Source organism: Ambystoma mexicanum, chromosome 1q, assembly GCF_040938575.1.
Source record: "Ambystoma mexicanum isolate Mex_15411 chromosome 1q, UKY_AmexF1_1, whole genome shotgun sequence".
NCBI lineage: Eukaryota > Metazoa > Chordata > Amphibia > Caudata > Ambystomatidae > Ambystoma > Ambystoma mexicanum.
Genome location: NC_090922.1, coordinates 300,205,759 through 300,225,637, shown reverse-complemented (window position 1 = coordinate 300,225,637; position 19,879 = coordinate 300,205,759). Strand labels below are relative to the sequence as shown.

The following is a 19,879-nucleotide window of genomic DNA, read 5'->3' as shown; positions in this document are numbered from 1 at the left end:
TTCAGCAGATGTGGAGCTAATGCGATTGTCATCGACGGCAGTACACTAGGTATTACCGTTTGTGACGCGTTTGTGACGTCTGAATCGGAGATGATCTCTCCGAACTCTGTGGGACGCAATTGCAAAGTAGAGATAAGCATAATAATGGCGTTTAGCCGAGCCACCCGACCCCTGCAAAAGAACCGGTGCCAAACTATTTATTTGAGTGGAGTAATCCTTCAGAAAACTAGTTTGACAAGCAGGAAGTAAGCAGTTGTTATCCCGTGACTCTCAATGAGCGTATAACATTACAAAGGTAAATCCTGATAAGTCCCGCGAAGCTCGAGGTCTCGAATTGCCCCTTTCACTTTTCCCAGGTAGTCAGCAAAGTATTTCCTTTCCGAGAATAACACACACACCTTTGTGAACAGCACCAGGAAACACTCCAGAGCGAACTAGTTCCCAGCGACTTGGACGGTCTTTGGAATCTAGGTTGGCCCCAATCTCTGGGCCAGAGGGGGGCATTTCAGAAAACAGTTCTCTTCAATATACTGCCAGCTGTTCCCCTACCAAGGAGCATATGTGATTAGCCTCATTGGCATCTCTCCCACCACTCCCACCCGTAAACCATTGAACTTGCATAAATACTGCACCCAGAGAGTTTCTGAAGAAGCAGGGCACGTAGGAACTACACGAGGTGTGCTGTTATGCTGTATGTCCGTTCTAGTTGCTGGAATTTAGTTGTTTTGTACTTCAGAGAATGTGCGTGTTTCTGCTATAGCAAGAATACCTCATCATAAATGTGTGGACTCAGGGAACAAGAAATGTAAATTGAAAAAATGGGAAGGGTCTTAGTGAAATTAAGCAAGGCAGTGGAGCAATACGAGTCCCCACCCCAATTGTAGTTTAGAATAACACCACAAAGGGAAGTGCCTGCACAAATGTTTTCTCCTAATGCTGAAACACAGCAATGGGTTTTTGCACCAATGCATTGACTTGGCACTGCTTGGGAGTGGGTGAAGCCTCAATCATTGCCCATGCTGTTTCAGTGTTGTTCCCAAAGTCGCCCAGTAATGTGCTGAGCTTTCCTGGTCCCGTCATCTTGTCCCAGGAGGCAGGCCGCAGATAACGTTGATATAAGTTCGGGTCACTGTCTGGAGAACAATACTGTATACTATGAGGGCCAGGATACTTGTACTGGCATTGATAATGCATTTGATTGTCAAGTGTCCAAATGATAGCTAAGTTCCTCTTTTCACAGGTGAGCACTTAGGTTTTACAGGTTGGTTGAGTGGTATCATTCTTAATTTTCTTAGACCTTTCGTGATTCCAACACATTCTTATATTAGCAGGCATTTCATTAATGCAGAGTGCATACTGATTCTGCCTGTGGGGCGTGGGAAGGGTCCTGGGGATGTCTTTAGGTCCTGCGCTGTCTAAGGCTGCAGGCAGAGCTCTTGGGAAGGAGAGCGGAGACGGTGAGGAACGACAGGGAACGGTCAGAGGTGGGGCTGCTGCCTTGCCCCAGGTGGTGGTGCTGGGAGGCGTCGGGGCTACTTCACAGACTGAAATGAATCAGTGCTGAGGTGCGGGCAGTGGCACTTACAGGGAGTTTGGCATCCAAAAAGCTGAGTCAGAGGATCCTATTGTCCATTCTCAAGTTGTTATGGGTGGGGGTTGGGTGGGCATTCTCTTGCCTAGATGGTAGTTATTCTAGCAATCATACAAATCCTATTAAATGTATTCATCCTACTAATTTAGCACATGGTTCTTCAAAAACAACTCTTCCAAAGCAACATAGTGTTGATGTTGCATCATGAAAACAAATGACGGGCGATGGATTAGTTCACAGTCACGTGTCTTATAATTCAACTTTCATTCCAGATTTGAGCCGTGGCTGCCTATTAAGCAGAGTAGCTACACATTTGCTGGGCATTACATTTCCATGACATCAACTATTAGGAAAGAATGGCATACTTGTAGATGTAGAAGATGGCAGCAGCGCCAACGATGGAACGGAACATTAAAATATCCAGCTGGTAAGAGTCTATGTCCCAGAACATTCTGCACCTAAGGAGGGGAAAAAGGATTAGGACACATCATCAAAGAAGGGTAGATACTCGAGAAACACGCATTGAAAGATTGATGTCACAGTAAACTGCACTACTAGTGGGTCATCCATTTGTCGCAAATGCATATCATTTAATCCCTACAATGAAATAAACATTCTTAGAAATCACAACGGCAGCCATATAAAAGCCCATAGTAGTAATGGTCACAGGGTTTAGCAGGGACATGGGTTAGTAAGAAAGCAAACAACACACAGGCAATATGCCCCCCCCTCACATCCCATCTCTCCTGTCCATACTCTGGTGCTAATAGTTTTGGCTTCATGGGCGGTGCAGAATCGCCACCAAATACTCACAATTAAAAAAGGCTTATTCCGCGTTTGCAAAGTAAGGCTTATTTCCCGTGTTCCACATGTCTTTGACACATTCATTATCCTATTTCAAAGGACCTCCAGGTTGCCTTTTCAAAGCCTATAATACGTATATGTTTTGAGCACAAATGATCTTTAATGGCAAACACCTAGGTGCATACACCGTTCACTCCCCATCATCCCTGAGACTGGGTGATCTGATCCCCACTGTTTCTTCCCCTGGTTACTTGTAGATCCATTGCTGACAATTGCCGTCCCTCCCCTGTTGTTAGTTCGCAACTCCCTTGTTTCTCTGCTCCCTGACCTTGTTCTCCTTCCTATGACTGTAAAGTGCTCCGTTGCTTCCTGAAGCTAGGTCCACGCTCAATAAATAGCCTATCTGTGAAAGCAGCTTTATTAGGTAAGATTCCTATGGAAGTGTAATCCTTAGCTGTAGCTGAGGTAAACCGCCTGACAACGTATTTGTCTATCTTTGTATTACAGTTGCATGGATGCCGTGCCATGTACGTTCTAAAAAGCTTTTCAAGTGAATTGGGGGTCATTCCGAGGTTGGAGGTAAGGAATTACCGGCACCGGTAAGGGTGCAGATGCGGGTAATCCCTTACCTCCGTATTCCGAGGTCCCTTTGCGGGTCCTTCCTTACCTCCTGCTTTTAGCAGGAGTTAAGTACGGGACCTGCAAAAGTACTTCAGAGGTAATTACGGTACCGTAATTTACGGTGCCATAATTACCTCCTTCCCCATTCCCATTGAGCCCTATGGGGCAGAAACGGGAATGGGGAAGGGCAAAAGGTTAATGGGGTATTACCGGTCCCTCCAACCCTGGAATGGACCAGTAATTACTCCATTCACCATGCCGGATTTGGGACGGTTTCGGAGGCAACCATGGAGCTAATTACTCCATGGTTAGCTCCAAACCCGGAATGAGGCCCTGTCTGTTAAACAGCCAAAGCAAACAGCTTTCGCTTAAAAGCTGCTGCTCCATCGGAACATCTACATTTTATTCAATGTTGACCATATTGTGCCTGGATACTGAACACGCTAGTTGTACTGCGAATAACCAAGTGCTTGAGTGCTTTCAAATGGGGAAGTACATGAAAGACACTCTGGCTACAATAGGAACATTTGGCGGGAAAGTTATCTTGCAAACTGATCTTGTAAACAACACTGATTATGGGGCTCATTACAAGTCCCCCGGTATCCTGCTGGTAATTCCACCAGGATACCGGTGGACTACCGCCCCGTCTCCGCAACCCGATATTCCAGTATTACCGGGATATTAAGGGTGTCGGAGACGCCGCTAAATCTCCATTCCCTTGGAGTACAATAGGATGCTGCAATCACAGGCTGGCAGTGCAGGTGATTGAGGCAATTGTCTACCGGTAGGGCCTGAACTACCAGCAGGTCAGGCCGACCGGTGGATCACAGCCCCTACCATCAGACTTGGAGTTGCAGGTCCGGAAAGGTGCTGGTACGCGTTCTTACCAGCACCTTATTTCCAGACCAGCAAATTCATAATGAGACCCAATGGGCCTCATTCCGAGTAGGGCGGTAAGGGTTAACGGTCACCGGTAACGAGACCGGTGCCGTTAAACCCTTACCGCCCTACTACGAGTTCCCTTTGCGGGTCCTTCCTTAACGCCGGCATTAAGGAGGGACCCTCAAAGGGACTCCGGGGTCAATAAAGGTACCATAATATATGGTACCGTTATTGCGGCCTTCCCTCTTCCCATTGAGCCCTATTGGGGCTCAAATGGGAATGGGGAATGGCCCTGGTGAATGGGGAATTACCGGTCCCTCCGACCTCGGAATGGACCGGTAATTACTCCATTCACCTGGCCGGAGTTTGGACGAGTTTGGAGGCAGCCATGCCGCAAATAGCAGCGTGGTTACCTCCGAACTCGGAATGAGGGCCAATGTGTTACTTCCAATAGTGTGTCCATTTCTGGCACCTACATCTTAAGAAAGATGAACGGCTTCTGTATTGAAGACTGTCCAGACATGGATTACTCAAAAACTTTAAACCACATCTGAGACAGAGAAGCCTAAACACGCATAACTTGGATGAAACAATGCGTATGCGTATTCAAATTCCTAAACAAAAACAAGAAGGCACACAGGTCAACCCATTTTAAGCAGAATATTGTTCTTGCAATTTATACTCAAGCTGCGGTTAAAACTGGTAGTAGAGGTGATTCCTTTGGCGAAAACAGTGAATGAGAAAAGCGATGTGAGGAATAAATCATCTCCAAGCAGAAGCCATGGACTAAACCAGTGAGCCAATTCAAGAAAGGGTTTGTGATGACGAGACAACGAGAAAACAGCAGAAGAAACCAAGTAAAATGCTGTAGACCAGATACGGGATGTTCGGTAATGAATGTAGCCATGGAGCGACAATTCCTTTATGTTGTTTTAGCCACTAGGAAAATTGGTTGCTTGCTTTAATGGCCAATCATTACTTACTCATGGGCTATTCACATATATGTTTTTTGTTGTTTTGGTTTTACGATGAAAAATAGGAAACATACAGTAGGTCAGTTCTCTCTCTCTTCCAAAGTAGCAATAATAGACTCTGTGGCCATCATTCCGAGTCGGGCGGTAGGGGATACCGGGCACCGGTAAGGAGACAGGTGCCGGTAATCCCCTGTCACCCGATTCCGAGGTTGCCTAACAGGAACCGTAAGGGACGTGTGGTCGGACCACACGTCCCTTACGGGTCCCGTTAGGGGACCAGGGCACAAATAACGGGCCAGCCATTCGCGAGCCCATTATTTGTGCCCTCCCCATTCCCACTGAGCCCTATGGGGGCTCTAATGGGAATGGGGAATGGTTTGTTCAATGGGGACTTACCGGTCCCTCCAGGGTCGGAATGGACCGGTAAGTCCCCATTGAACAACGCTGGAGGCGGTACCGGTATGGGAGGCAGCCATGGAGCTAATTGCTCGATGCCTACCACCATACTCGGAATGAGGGCCTGTGAATCACTATTGGAGACTGGCCCATTCTACACCATGAGACGCAGTGGCTGCTGTTATAAAGGAAACATTTTTCAACTCTGAAATGCAATGAAACAATTCTGTTCCTTTTTTGCTTCTCTTTTTTCTAGCTTTATATTTCATTTTCATTGTTTTCTTCCTTGAATTGTATCTCTATGTCTCCCATTGCTCTTTTCTTTCCATCTTTTTTCCGTTTCATCACATCTTTCCATGTCCTTCTATCCTTCCATCTTTCTCTCATTCTCTTTTTTCATCAATTCTTACTCTGTTTAATCTTTTTTTCGCCACCTTTCCCTCAATCCTCATATCCCCCTTTCCTCCATGCATTCTATATCTTGGTTTCTTTGGATCATTCTTTCAATTGATTCATTCATTTCACGTCTCATATAAATCTTTCCTTAATTCCATCTTGGTTTCCCTTTCCTTCTTTCTTGTATTTTCCATGTTTGTTTCTTTCCTTATTTATTATTTTCTTTATTTTGTTCTTTCTTTCTTTCCTTCTTCACGTTTAGCTTTTTGATTTCTCTTCTCTCCGTTTGTCTTTCTTTCTCTTTCTCTTTACTTCTTCCTCTCTTCTTTATTTTGTTCTTACTTACACGTGTGTCCCTTTTTTTTGTCTTTTCCTCGCGTTTTCTTTCCCTTCATCTTTCCTACTCTTTATTGCTACCTCACCTTATAGATATCTTGCTTTCTTTCTCCTCTCTCAAAATCCTTATTTTTACTCGATTTCTCTTTTCTTTCTCGTTTTCTGTCTCTCTTTGTTTCCTTCTCCCTCTATCTTGTTCTCATTTATTTCCTTTTTCACACTGTTTCATTTTCCTTGACTTTGTATTTCCTCCTTTCTTTCATTATTACTTTCCTTTCTTTCATCAACCCGTTTAAATGTCTTCCATTTGTGCTTATCTGTGATATTTGCTAGTGGACGATGCATTAGAAGATCAGAAAATCAAACTGAAATCATTGGCAATCTTTTTTTTCAATAAAAGAAGACTAACTTTACTTAATGTCCCTAAATATCACAAACAGAGCAGTACCATATCTTCCCCATGACTCTGGAAGTCTATGGATTGCTCCAACCTGAAAAGATAAAACAGTTGGAACTCTTACCCTTTAAGTGTGAAAATAGCTCAGGGCAACATTGGACACTGGAATAAAATCCTTTCATAAGAATGAAAGATACACACATAGAAAGGAGAGGAGCAAAACAGGACAGAAAGAAGGGTGGGTGGAAAAAAGAGAGAAGGGTGCATGGAAAGAAGGACGGAACAAAAAAGAAAGAAAGGAGAAGAAGATAGGTGGAAAGAAAGTACTAGAACACTGCACAGAGGAAGAGATGGAGAGGAATGGGGTGGTAAGAAGAAAATAAATGAATAAAAGGACAAAACCAATGAAAATGATGGAAAGAATAAATGAATCCAGACACAAAAGGTAAGTCAGGAAGCGCACTGGAGTCGGGTAGGTGCAGGTTAGAACTGCTTTATTGGTTACAGGGCAAGTTAGAAAGTTATTACAGGAGAGCAACACAGAGGCACGCTTCTAGTTGGGCTCCCATCCTGTGTGTCCTAACCGTCATCCCTGGAACACACAGCCCTCCAGGTTCCACATTCCACAATGGATTCCTCCCACTCAAGAGATGCACATCTCCCCCTTTTCCAAATGAAAAAAAAGAAAGAAAAACATACAAACACCAGATAATGAAATGTAACGCACGCAGAGCAGAGATCCTGAAACCAAGTGAGGACTTCACACATCAGCATAGCAATGCCACACTCTTTTCAACCACAAGAAACAAAATACACTTCTGTCCAAGACTGCCACCCTTGGATCTGGGCCTACCACACCCAAACATACTTACGTTCTCCATCTTTTATGCAAGAAAGCATAAGGCCCAGTTTGTGGCAGAAACACAAGAAACCCAAGCCTGACAACGTTCGCATCCAGCCTAGAAAACGGAGACACCTTCCATCTGGAGCTGCCACCCCCTGATAACGAGCCTGCCACGCTCTAGAACATGCTAGTACCAAGCAAATAGTCACATTGCAAATGTTCTACCGTCACCGATCCACCATCTCCTCATGAGACACATAAAAGAAATGAAAGGATAGAATTAGACCACACTAGACACAAAAGTTGCACCTCAAAAACAAAACACACCAAAAATAGAGATGCTAAGAAACCCAAAGTCAGTGTGCAGGTTGAATAGAACAACAGACATTCTAATGTATGCACACCTTTTCAACCACCTCCTTGTACACAGGCGTGTTACTTTCACTGCCAAACGGTTGCTGATCAATAAGCCACTCCATTTCCCACCCGTAGTCCTCATTCACCCCAGAGCTTCTATCAGTTCCCTAAGTATCGCCACATTGCACCGGACAGGCAGTAAGGCACTTTTACCTCTGATGTTTCTAGAATGCTGCCTAGTTGATGCTATAAGACAGTAACTTAAGATAGAGGTGAACAGTCACCACCTTCAAATTAAAGTATTACCTGAAAGCAGTGGTGATCAGTCACCACTCTCAAGCAACACCAATCATTTAATTAGCAACATATTTGTTCTGATCCTGGTGATCCGCCTTGATGGTCGTGCAGCTATAAACTACCTCCGTCCCCAAGTACCGCTCGAGCAGGTAAAGAATACTGCCCTAGCAATCTTTGAGGCCACAGGTGATGAGTGGCGTCGTCAATCGGATACCCGGAACACCGGAAGGACCCCTGAGTGCTGTAAGGCAAAGGTTAGGTTCAGGTATACTATGAACAATAATGGCAGTGCAAGCAAACAAGGAGCAAAAAATGGCACAGCTTACCCTGGGGATGATAGGACAGGTAGTAAGCCTGAACAGACAACGAGGGAAGACCGTCAGCAGGCTGGGATGTACAGTACTTCCTCCAACTCACACCGATAGCCAGAGCGTGACCAGATAGCAAGTCCATCCAAGGTCCAGGTGGTGAACCCCAAATGACTCAGGAGACAAAACGTGATCGCCAGGAGCGTGGGTAGAAGTTCGCCAAAACAGAAGGGTAATCCAGAGCAATTCCAGGGCCAGAAAAAGGGTGGTCAAGAGTTCCAAGGGTCCAGAAGATGCGTCGAAACAAGAAGGGCAATCCAAGACAAGTCCAAGTAGCGGTCCGTGGTCGAGTTCCAAAGAGTTACAAGAAGAACGAGGGTAATGCCGAACAGGTCTCTGGTGGAAACAGCTGTGAAGCACTGAGTGTTTCCTCTCAGCTCTATTTGAATGAAAGGTAGATCACGTGACAGGGCACGTGACCGCACAGAGGCGTCACGTGATGGACGGACGCCATCAGTGATTGGTGTTCGTCCGATGTGGACGCCAGCGTCGGCTACAGGCGATCCCGTGACCAGTCACGTGATCGTCTGAGCGAGACGCGATCAGGTTCCCCCGTGCGTGGAAACTGGAGCCGCCGACGCCGGAGCCGTCGGGCATGTACGAGACGCCATGGCAAGCGCCAGCACGGAAATGGGCGGAAAGAGGAGGATCTGCCCCCTCGGACATCCCGCCTGCCGTGTCTTCCCCGTTGGTGTGGGTGGTGGGTATGGGAACGAATGGTGCCTGGTGAGTGACGGGAGGAGGGCAGGACCGGGGACGTGACAGAGCCCCCCCCCCAAAGGCCCACGACCGCGTGGGCTCGCGGGATTATCATGGTGAAACCGGGCCAACAAACGGGGGGCATGAACATCCCGGGAAGCCACCCACGAACGATCCTCTGGGCCATAACCCAACCAGTCCACCAAGTACTGCAGGACACCCCGATGAATGCGAGAACCCAAAATAGCCCGGACCTCAAACACATCGGGAGAAGAGACAGAGACGGGAGCAGGAGGAGAAACCAAGCGGGTAGGGCCAGGGCAAGGCTTAAGGAGAGAAACGTGGAATACCGGGTGGATCCGCCAGGCGGGGGGAACCGCCAGGCGCAACACCACCGGGTTCAGAACCTTGACTACTTCATAAGGGCCCACAAAACGAGGCAACAGCTTGCGGCAGCCAGGGATATGTAGATGACGAGTGGACAACCAAACCCTATCCCCCACCCTGTAAACGGGCGGAACAGCCCTCTTTTTGTCAGCAGCCGCCTTCATAGAAGCCTGCGCCTCACGTAAGTGGACCAAGGTCTGAGCGTGCACAGATACAATGTCTCGGGCACAAGCCGATGCGGCCGGGGTGTCGGAAGAGGAATAGTCTGGAATGGGGAGGGCACGAGGATGCTGACCGTAGAGTGAAAAGAAAGGTGAGTAACCGGTAGCCGAGTGCAGAGCATTGTTGTAGGCAAACTCCGCAGTTTGTAGCAGATTGAGCCATGTGTCCCGGTATTGAAGTGTGAGGCAGCGTAGATACTGTTCCATCGTTTGGTTGACCCTTTCGGTCTGACCGTCACTCTCCGGGTGATACGAAGAGGAAAACCGGGCATCTATGCCCAACAGAGCCGTTAGGGCCCGCCAAAAGCGGGAGGTGAACTGGGAACCACGGTCAGAGACCAACACCTGGGGCAATCCGAAAAGGCAGAATACATGTTTGAAGAAATGTTTGGCCAAGACAGGGGCTGAGGGAATTCCCTTACAGGGTATAAAATGGGCAAACTTGGTATACGAGTCGACTATGACCCAAATAGTGTCAAACCCATGAGTGCGGGGGAGATCAGTGACCAGATCCATGGAGATCGTATGCCAAGGTCGTGGAGGGATTGGGAGAGGAAGGAGCAGACCCAAAGGCCGACCCCTGTGCGATTTGCCCTGGGCACACACCGCACAGGTGTTGACATAGTCCCGTACGTCACGCTTCATCGTAGGCCACCAGCACCAATGCTTAAGGAGATCCAAGGTGCGGAGCTGTCCGGGGTGACCGTTGACGGCAGCGTCGTGGGACCAGGTCAACGCTTGGTTCCGGGTTTCACTTGTGGGTAGAAGGAGTTTACCCCCCTGAACGAAAGGTTACCCATCTTGCATGACTGGGTCCCATTCCGCCAATGATTGCGGATACCGAGAGGCCCATTGGCGGATAGTGGACAACAAGGAGGGTGTTGGTGTGCATAGACAGATAACGTGATTCTTTCCCAACAGAGTGTCCGGGAAAAAGGGAAGGGTCTCCCCCCCAGGTGAACGGGACAGGGCATCGGCTTTACCGTGCCCAACACCGGGCCTGTGTTTGACCACAAAATCATAGGCGGCAAAGAACAGATGCCACCTAACCTGGCGACTGTTGGTGCACTTCAAGGAAGCAAGGTCCTGGAGATTTTTATGGTCGGAGAACACCGTGGTTTGATGTTTGGCACCTAGAAGGTGGTGTCTCCAGACCTGTAGTGCATCCTTAATAGCCAGTAGTTCCTTTTCTGTAACCGTGTAGTGTAGTTCGGTAGTCGTGAACTTGCGGGAGTGGAATGCTACCGGATGCAAACGGTTGGTGGTAGGACAGGTCTGGGATAACACCGCACCTAATGCATAGGACGAGGCATCTGCTTCCAGAATATACGGAAGGTCGGGATCAGGGTGTTGTAATACCGGAGCGGAGGTGAACAGGGTTTTCAGTACGTCAAAAGCAGATTGCTGCGTAGTGGACCATACATAGGGGACAGAAGGGCTAGTGAGTGCCGTAAGTGGAGCCGCAACCGAAGAAAACCCTGATATGAATCTCCGGTAGAAGTTCGCGAATCCTAGGAACGACTGCAGCTGCTTGAGATTGGTCGGAGTGGGCCATTCGTCAATCGCCCGTACCTTGGATTGATTCATAGAGAGTCCCTTGGGCGTGATATGGAACCCCAGGAATTCGATTTGATATGCATGGAACGTACATTTCTCGGGTTTGGCGTAAAGGGCGTTGCTTTGTAGTCGCGACAGTACTTCTCTGACATGTTTTATGTGTTCATCAAGGGAAGTGGAGAACACCAGAATGTCATCTAGGTAAACAATCACATAGGTATTCAAGATGTCGCTAAAAACATCGTCCATAAAGTGTTGGAAGGTAGCCGGGGCGTTACACAGGCCAAAAGGCATTACAGTATACTCAAATAGGCCTTGTCGTGAGCAGAAGGCCGTTTTCCATTCATCACCGTCACGCATGCGTATAAGGTTGTACGCCCCGCGATGGTCTAGTTTGGTGTATATTGTGGCATGGGTGAGCTTGTCCAGCAAGGGAGTGATCAGAGGTATGGGGTAGCGGTTCTTTACTGTGACGGCGTTCAAGCGCCTATAATCGACACAGGGACGGAGGTCCCCTTCCTTCTTTGGAACGAAGAATATAGGGCTTGCAGCCGGAGAAGTCGATGGACGAATATGTCCCAGCCGTAAAGCCTGTTGGACATACTCCTGCAAGGTCCGCTCTTCCACCTGAGTAAGGGAGTAGATACGACCCTTCGGGATAGATGCGCCAGGTATCAGGTCGATAGGACAGTCGTAAGGTCGATGCGGGGGTAGGCCTTCTGCTGAACCCTTATCGAATACCGCCTGGAAATCGCGGTAAACAGCAGGTATCCCACCCGTGACAGCCCCTACTGTGTGCGTATCATGATGGTCTGTATTGTCCCCTATAGCTATGGACGTGACGCTTCCCAGGATGCCCGCTGGACTAGAGAACTGAGGTGTTGCCAGGAGGCAGTAGTGTTGGCATGTTTCGGATTTGAATGAAACCTGACCCGTCCCCCAGTTGATGAGGGGATTGTGCAGTCTTAGCCAAGGAATGCCTAATATTACTCCGAACTGAGGGGTAGAGATGAGATCGAATGATATCGTCTCTTTGTGGTTTTCCTGAACAACCAGCTCTAAGGGAGCGGTCTGTTGCCGGATCGGGCCAGAGGCAAGAGACGTACCATCCACCGCCTGGACCGGTTCGGGACACTCTTTCGTGACCAAAGGCAGGTTCAATGAACCGGCCAAGGCTATGTCGATGAAGCAGCCTGTAGCACCTGAGTCTATCACTATTGACACGGCGTGAGAACCAGTAGCATGGTTCAGAAAGGCCTGTACTATAATGGGTCGTACAGGACCAAAGGTAGGTTCAGAGGTATTCCGGATAGTACTCGCACCCACCTCTGATCTTAGGGGCGAGCCTTCTGAAAACCCGGGTTTCTGTTTTTTGGACGGCGAGGGCACTCTTTTATGAAAGGGCCGTTAAGACCGCAGTAAAAACAGGCATTGTCCGTTCTCCTGCGCTCTCGTTCAACGTGAGAGATAGGGCTGCGGATCCCGCCTATCTGCATGGGTTAGGGGGTGGCAACGGCCGTGGATGGGAGTGGAAACGAGGATGAACCTTCTCCGCGTCGCTCCGATCGTCTGGCATCGACTTGCAATGTTAAGTCCACCAAATCAGCATATGCTATGGGAAGCGTAGGCACCACGGACAAGGCATCTTTCATGGCCCCAGATAAACCCCGGTAATATACCACAGCCTTTTTATTTTCTGGCCAGGAGGTCTCCGCAGACAGCTGATTGAACCGGGTGATGTACTCTATGAGGGTTGAGCGACCCTGTGTGAGATCTAGGAATTCCATGTCCCTAGACTGCGCTTTGTGCCTGGTGTCAAATACTTTTGCCATCTCTTGGGTCAGCAATTCAAAATCGTACAACGCAGGGTGGTTGTTTTCCAGCAATGGATTGGCCCATGTGGCGGCTACCCCTGATAGATGGGAGAGAAGAAAGGCTGCTTTTGATACGGAATCGGGGAAAGCCTGAGGGCGACACATGAAATGGAGCTTACAGTGATTGATGAAAGTACGGTATTTCTTTGGGTCGCCCTGGTATCGCTCGGGAGTAGCCAAGGGGAAAGGGTTTTGGATCACCACAGGAGCGGCCGGGAAGGAAGGGGGTATGATAGGAGGAGGGTTTTGGGGAGGAATAGGTTCGTCGAATTCGGCTTCTGCAGGTAAGGGATGGCGTGTACTTAGTACCGTGTCGAGGCGGTGGTGTAATGCGGTGGTGGCGGCGGTCATATCAGCGCGTAGGGTTGCAGTAGCGGTAGCCATGTCTACCCTGAGTCCTGTCACTGCCTGCATTAGAGCCGTCACGGGGTCCCCGGCTGAGGTGTCCATAGCTGGACGACCAATCGGCTTCACAGTCTGTTCTGATCCTGGTGATCCGCCTTGATGGTCGTGCAGCTATAAACTACCTCCGTCCCCAAGTACCGCTCGAGCAGGTAAAGAATACTGCCCTAGCAATCTTTGAGGCCACAGGTGATGAGTGGCGTCGTCAATCGGATACCCGGAACACCGGAAGGACCCCTGAGTGCTGTAAGGCAAAGGTTAGGTTCAGGTATACTATGAACAATAATGGCAGTGCAAGCAAACAAGGAGCAAAAAATGGCACAGCTTTCCCTGGGGATGATAGGACAGGTAGTAAGCCTGAACAGACAACGAGGGAAGACCGACAGCAGGCTGGGATGTACAGTACTTCCTCCAACTCACACCGATAGCCAGAGCGTGACCAGATAGCAAGTCCATCCAAGGTCCAGGTGGTGAACCCCAAATGACTCAGGAGACAAAACGTGATCGCCAGGAGCGTGGGTAGAAGTTCGCCAAAACAGAAGGGTAATCCAGAGCAATTCCAGGGCCAGAAAAAGGGTGGTCAAGAGTTCCAAGGGTCCAGAAGATGCGTCGAAACAAGAAGGGCAATCCAAGACAAGTCCAAGTAGCGGTCCGTGGTCGAGTTCCAAAGAGTTACAAGAAGAACGAGGGTAATGCCGAACAGGTCTCTGGTGGAAACAGCTGTGAAGCACTGAGTGTTTCCTCTCAGCTCTATTTGAATGAAAGGTAGATCACGTGACAGGGCACGTGACCGCACAGAGGCGTCACGTGATGGACGGACGCCATCAGTGATTGGTGTTCGTCCGATGTGGACGCCAGCGTCGGCTACAGGCGATCCCGTGACCAGTCACGTGATCGTCTGAGCGAGACGCGATCAGGTTCCCCCGTGCGTGGAAACTGGAGCCGCCGACGCCGGAGCCGTCGGGCATGTACGAGACGCCATGGCAAGCGCCAGCACGGAAATGGGTGGAAAGAGGAGGATCTGCCCCCTCGGACATCCCGCCTGCCGTGTCTTCCCCGTTGGTGTGGGTGGTGGGTATGGGAACGAATGGTGCCTGGTGAGTGACGGGAGGAGGGCAGCACCGGGGACGTGACAATATTATTGTTTTAGCTGTTCCTAGTCACACATGTTAATGATAGAATAGTTTAAAACAAGGTTCCACCTTTCTCCTTTGAGATACTCTTTTAAGGTACTACATATGTATGGTTGTGTTTTTGCCCACCAGAACATATGTACACCATCCTCTTATACATTTTATAAACTCATAATTATTCAGGACTGCGTTTTGCACAGGACTGCGTTTTGCACATCACTACATTTGCACATTCACTTCATTCATTTAAAGATACATAACTATACTCTTTCTTATGTCAACATATTTAACCCTCACACACCCATCACGGAGTTGATGGCTTAGTTTGGCTTTAGACCTTTCATTGATAGGGGGAAAAAGAGACGTTGGGTAGTGTATCGTAGTGCAGCAAACAGAGCATTGCATGTCAACCGGTATCACAAATATCGATAACTGATACTGTTTACAGGTGAAAATATCACTTCAGTAGTTGTATGATGCGACAGGGTGAGTAGCCTGATCCTGTCTGAGGGTACCCCTCTCACTCTGAGGTGGGAGGCCCACATGGGAGGAAACCAGAGCCAGTCCTTTCCACAGAGGGGGGAAGGTGAAAGTTGGGAAGGCCCCAGTCATGTGTCTTCCCTATGTGCGCGTGTAATTGAATATGGTACCAGGGGCATCAATTGGGGAACCACAGGGGTCACAATTGTGACCCTTGGTGACTCCTGTGTGACCCCTGGCTCTGCCTCAGTGACACCTTGGGTCTGCGGATGCAGAGAGAAACCAAAAATAAAGAAGTCTCTCATACGAGAGCCCTCTTTACAGTCACTTGTTTTTTTTAAGTCAGTCTGACTTCAAAAAGAAATTATTTCTATTGCAGTTTTAATTTCTTTTTGAAGTTAAACTGACTTCAAAAAGAACCCCTACACCCCCACCAGCCCACAGCACATGGCAGGCTCTGTCTCCTCTGCTCTGCGCATGACAGGAACCAGGGCTGGTTCCTTGCGTGCATGGAGCATGGGAGATAGGCTTGCCTGCATAGGAGTTCCTTGGCGCAGCAATGGATTTGGAAAAGGTAAGAAAGTATTTTTATTTGTAGATATGTGTGTGTGTGCATGAAATGGTATGTGTGTCTGTATATGTATATTATGTAATGTGTTTGAGTGAGTGCATGATCTATGGGTGGCTGGGAGTGTGAGTGAATGGTGTATGGGTGCAGTATAAATGAGCACGTGAATGGTGTGCTTGTGTTTAATACCCAGATTACTTACCTGTAATCTTCATTACTCCTAGTCCTACTCTTCCTCATTCCAGTACTCGCCTATGACACACCTTTCTTCATACGTAAGTACTAGGACAAGGAAGAGGGACATGGAGGTAATGCTGGACCAAGGGGCTGAGGTTGGAGGAGGAGGGTTCGAGGGATAGGTGATGCGTCAGGAGGGTGGGCAGTTGGAGGGTGCGCTATCACGTAATGGGCATCCATGATAAAGCAGACATGATATGTGTTATTAGTGTCTAGACTTGCATTTCGGTACAGTGAGTCTAGTAATTTCTTAATGTGGCATGACATTTTTACAGGGCATTGATGATAAAGTAAGCATGAAAAGTGTTATTACCCGTCAATACTTGCATTTGGGTTCAGCCAGTAAAGTCATTTCCTATTGTGGCACAACGATTTTACAAAGCATCTATAATAAAGTAAGCATGATAGTGTTTATTACCTGTCTAGTCAGTCTAGCCATTTCTTACTGTGTCATTGCATAACTTTCTGGGCATCTATAATGAAGTAAGCATCATACGTGTTATTAGGTGTCTAGACTAGCATTTTTCTGCAGCTAGATTAGCCATTTCTTAGTGCAGTTTGATATTTTGTATTGGGTATCTCTGATAAAGCAATCATAATAAGTGAAATTACTTGTATACACTGGCATTTGGGTGCAGCCAGTGCTTACTGTGGAATTGAATATTTTTCTGCGCAGCTATGATAAAGTAAACATGATCATTGTTATTACGTGGTTAGATTGGCATTTTGGTGCTGCAAGTCTAGGTATGTCTTACTGTGGCATTGCATGTTTTTACTGTGCATCATCAAGGCTACAGCAAACATGACAAGTGTTATTATGTGTCTGCCTTACATTATGCAGCCAGTTTTTGTATGCTTTCTTTTGGTGGCATTCCATTTTTAATAGTAAAGCGGTACGATAGCTCACCGGGTTGAGCGCTTGCTGCTGTGATCTGTGTGTGATCTGCAGGTTCAAATCCTGGCAAGGCCAACTCAGCCTTTCATTCTTCCGAGGTTGATAAATGAGTATCAACTTCGGTTGGGATAATAATTGTATGTACATATGAGCGATGTACAGCGCGTTGGCAAAAGTGCTATATAAATGACAAATCATTATCACTAAAGCATTAATGCTCCTGTGCACTGAAAGTGACTTGCATATTTTGTTAGAATTTTTGGATACTGTATTATCACAGCAACTGGAAATGTAGGGGATCTACTTTTCATATAATGACAATGCTGAAGTGACATATCTACGGCAGTGCCTCTGCCTATTTTTTTTCATGTTAATAGTTTATTAAAAACTTTAACACATTTTTAATCATATACTTCACAACTCTTATTTCATTACAAATGGCATAAATTACTTCAGGCATAATGTTCTAAAACAAACATTACAGACATTAATTTATTGAACACAATACAATATAATATAATTTTCTATATACCTATCGGGGCCTCCCTTTCTAACCCCCATGATTAAATTTTCCACCTACCCGACAAACACCTCCCTTCCCTACTTCATTATGGTGGATTAATCGAGAAAAACATTTTCCCCCACCATTTTGTGTATCACTATTAAAATATTCACTAAATCAATGGTCATTGAGATAGAGTATTCATACAAGAGCCCAGCCCGCTTGGCTTCTTGTTTAAATCCTCTAACCTCCTTATGAACTTTCCCAACCACGTTTTCATCGGCCCTAGGGCTGTGCGGCAGCCAATCAGTCAATGTTTTAGTGTTTCTGCTTCCCCCGGCTTTTGTCAGAGCCGCCAATTTTCTTCTTGCCAAGGGATCCCTCTTATGGGACCCCACCTTTGTAGGGAGCCTAGGAAGTTAAGACGAAAGCGCATATAAATGTGCAGGACGGCATCTCCTTATATGTCCTCAGGTGTGTGGTTAGCTCCCTTTGTAGTGTATACTATTACATTCTCTGTATATCTTTCCCCATTTTACAATTGACATTTTTGTGTACATCTTAACTAGGGTTTCCATCAATGTAAGCTTGTCTAAGTCAATTTCAGCAAGAATCGTGTCGCAGCATGCCCCAGAATTGCTCAATGCTTTGTCATATATTCAAATCTTCAAATAGTGAACCCAATGGTGGAACCAACATTTCTACGGCCTATGTTCTACTATTGGGTCCAACAGCCTAACCCTATTATATCAAGACCCCATCCATGGCATATGAAGGCAGCACCCTTGTTAAAACGTGATTGGTATCTAAAAAATTCTTGTCTGCTTCATTACGTATTTGGTATTTATGTACTTTTTTACACCTGCAAGCCACTTTCGGTAATGTCACCAGGGTTAAAGAGAAACTGATGCCATCTGGGTCAAAGGTCAAGTGGCAGCACTTCCTGTGATGTCATCAGGTCTGTTATATCACTTCCACTACCCCTGGCATTTTGGTGAATCAACGTCACTGTATCGTACCACTCTTTATCACCACATACCTCTATTTTCAAATGCTGGCCAGACTTTCTCTGTTTTTTTCAAGAGGACTACAGATCCCAGCAGTGGACCGAAGAGAGAACAGTCCGCCTGCGGCGTGGCTTAAGAGCCATGCGGTAAGAAGCGTTCCAGAGAGGCTACAGCCGATCCGTCATAATACTTGGCAATAACTGTGGCTATTTGAGGCGGTTGTACAGAAGAAAGGGATGCTGATGCATGTAACAAAGCCGTGACAACTGCAGTCTGACCAGTGCAGTTGAATTGGGTCGGACGATTGATTACGAGCAAGTAAAGTCAGCTGCCTGATAGGGGAGAGGAGAACCAAGATGGCAGATGCCACAGAACAAAGGACTCTCGCTGGCGAGCACCACCAGAGCACGAGCAGTCTGCTACAATCACCGGAGGTAGCGGAGCGCCGCACCAGATGCCGAGGACAAAGTGGTAGCTGCATCTGGCCAGGATTGGTCGGCGACCGGTGCGCAAGAAGATTCCAGGGTGGGTCGCTTGCTTGATCAGATGAGGCATCGGAGGCGAGCCTGAGAGGAGTGCTGCGTGAGTCTATAGACCGGAGGAACACCGGAGGCAGCGCAGAGCCGACACGCAGTTGACAAAAGGACTTGGGTTGCCTGCGACAAGCAAGTGTTTCACTACGGCAGAGGAAACACAACGGACTGCAAGTAAGCAGAGTAGATTGTGAAAACTAGAACAATTTCGGAGTCAGCGCGTGAGAGGGCTGCCTCAGGCGGCCGGCAAACTGAATTCAGGGAAGCAGACTATTTGCACACTGCGGCATCATTAGTTTCCCAGAAATAAAGTAGCTTATTGGCAAACAGCAGCGAATGGATTTCACTGTGGTCCAGCCCAAATAGAGGAGGGCGGTGCGGATTGCAATATCCATAAGCAACAGGACGGTTGCCACTGTGGTCCACCTCAGCACTTGGAGAGCAGCCGGCATGCGAAGCACAGAGCTGTGTTCGCCGTACCCAACGTAGTCCGGCCAGGAGGGCCAGATGCACAAGATTAGCAGATCCCAGCAGATTCTGCCCGGGGGGGGGACACATAAACAAAGTTTGGTAGTTTCCAACGTGGTCCGCTCAGGAAGGCCGTATACACAACGAGTTGCGGTTCCCCTCGTGGTCCGCCATCGAGTGCTGAGGAAACAAGCACTTGCTGTTCCCAATGCGGTCCGCCCAGGAGGGGTGACCGGACTAACAAAGCAGTCGGGTGAAAGTGGAAGCAAGCATCCAGACATCCAATTCAAGACACTGCTGCTTCCAATGCGGTCCAGCCGCTGCAGCCCGGTGCAAGATAAGTGCAGACCGCAAGAGTGCAATGCATAATAGTAACAGTAGGACAGTGGTCCTCCCAGAGCCAACGGGCACAGCCTGTGGGACGAACGTGGTGTTGAATGGTGAGTTGCTGTAGTGGCGCAACAGTGTGGGTCACTGAGGTGGAAATTCAGAGAGCCCAACAAGAAATAAAAAGGCTGAACTGGGGCGGGTCATATCGCACAGTGTAGGAGAAGTCCAGGACCGGCATGTAGCATTATGGCCCCCAGAGATCTAAATGAAGCCGAACTAAGTGAGAAGGGGCCCAGTTCAGATACAACCAACCCAGAATTTCA

The 19,879-nt window shown here is 47.8% G+C and overlaps 1 long non-coding RNA gene across 1 annotated transcript in view; it reads right to left on the bottom strand.

The window, feature by feature from the left end:
• LOC138521254 (uncharacterized) overlaps positions 1–19,879 on the bottom strand; it is a 292,710-nt gene that overhangs the window by 71,302 nt on the left and 201,529 nt on the right. The window contains exon 2 of the long non-coding RNA XR_011282989.1: positions 1,957–2,049. This is a non-coding gene — a long non-coding RNA (uncharacterized lncRNA). The remainder of the gene's footprint in view (positions 1–1,956; positions 2,050–19,879) is intronic.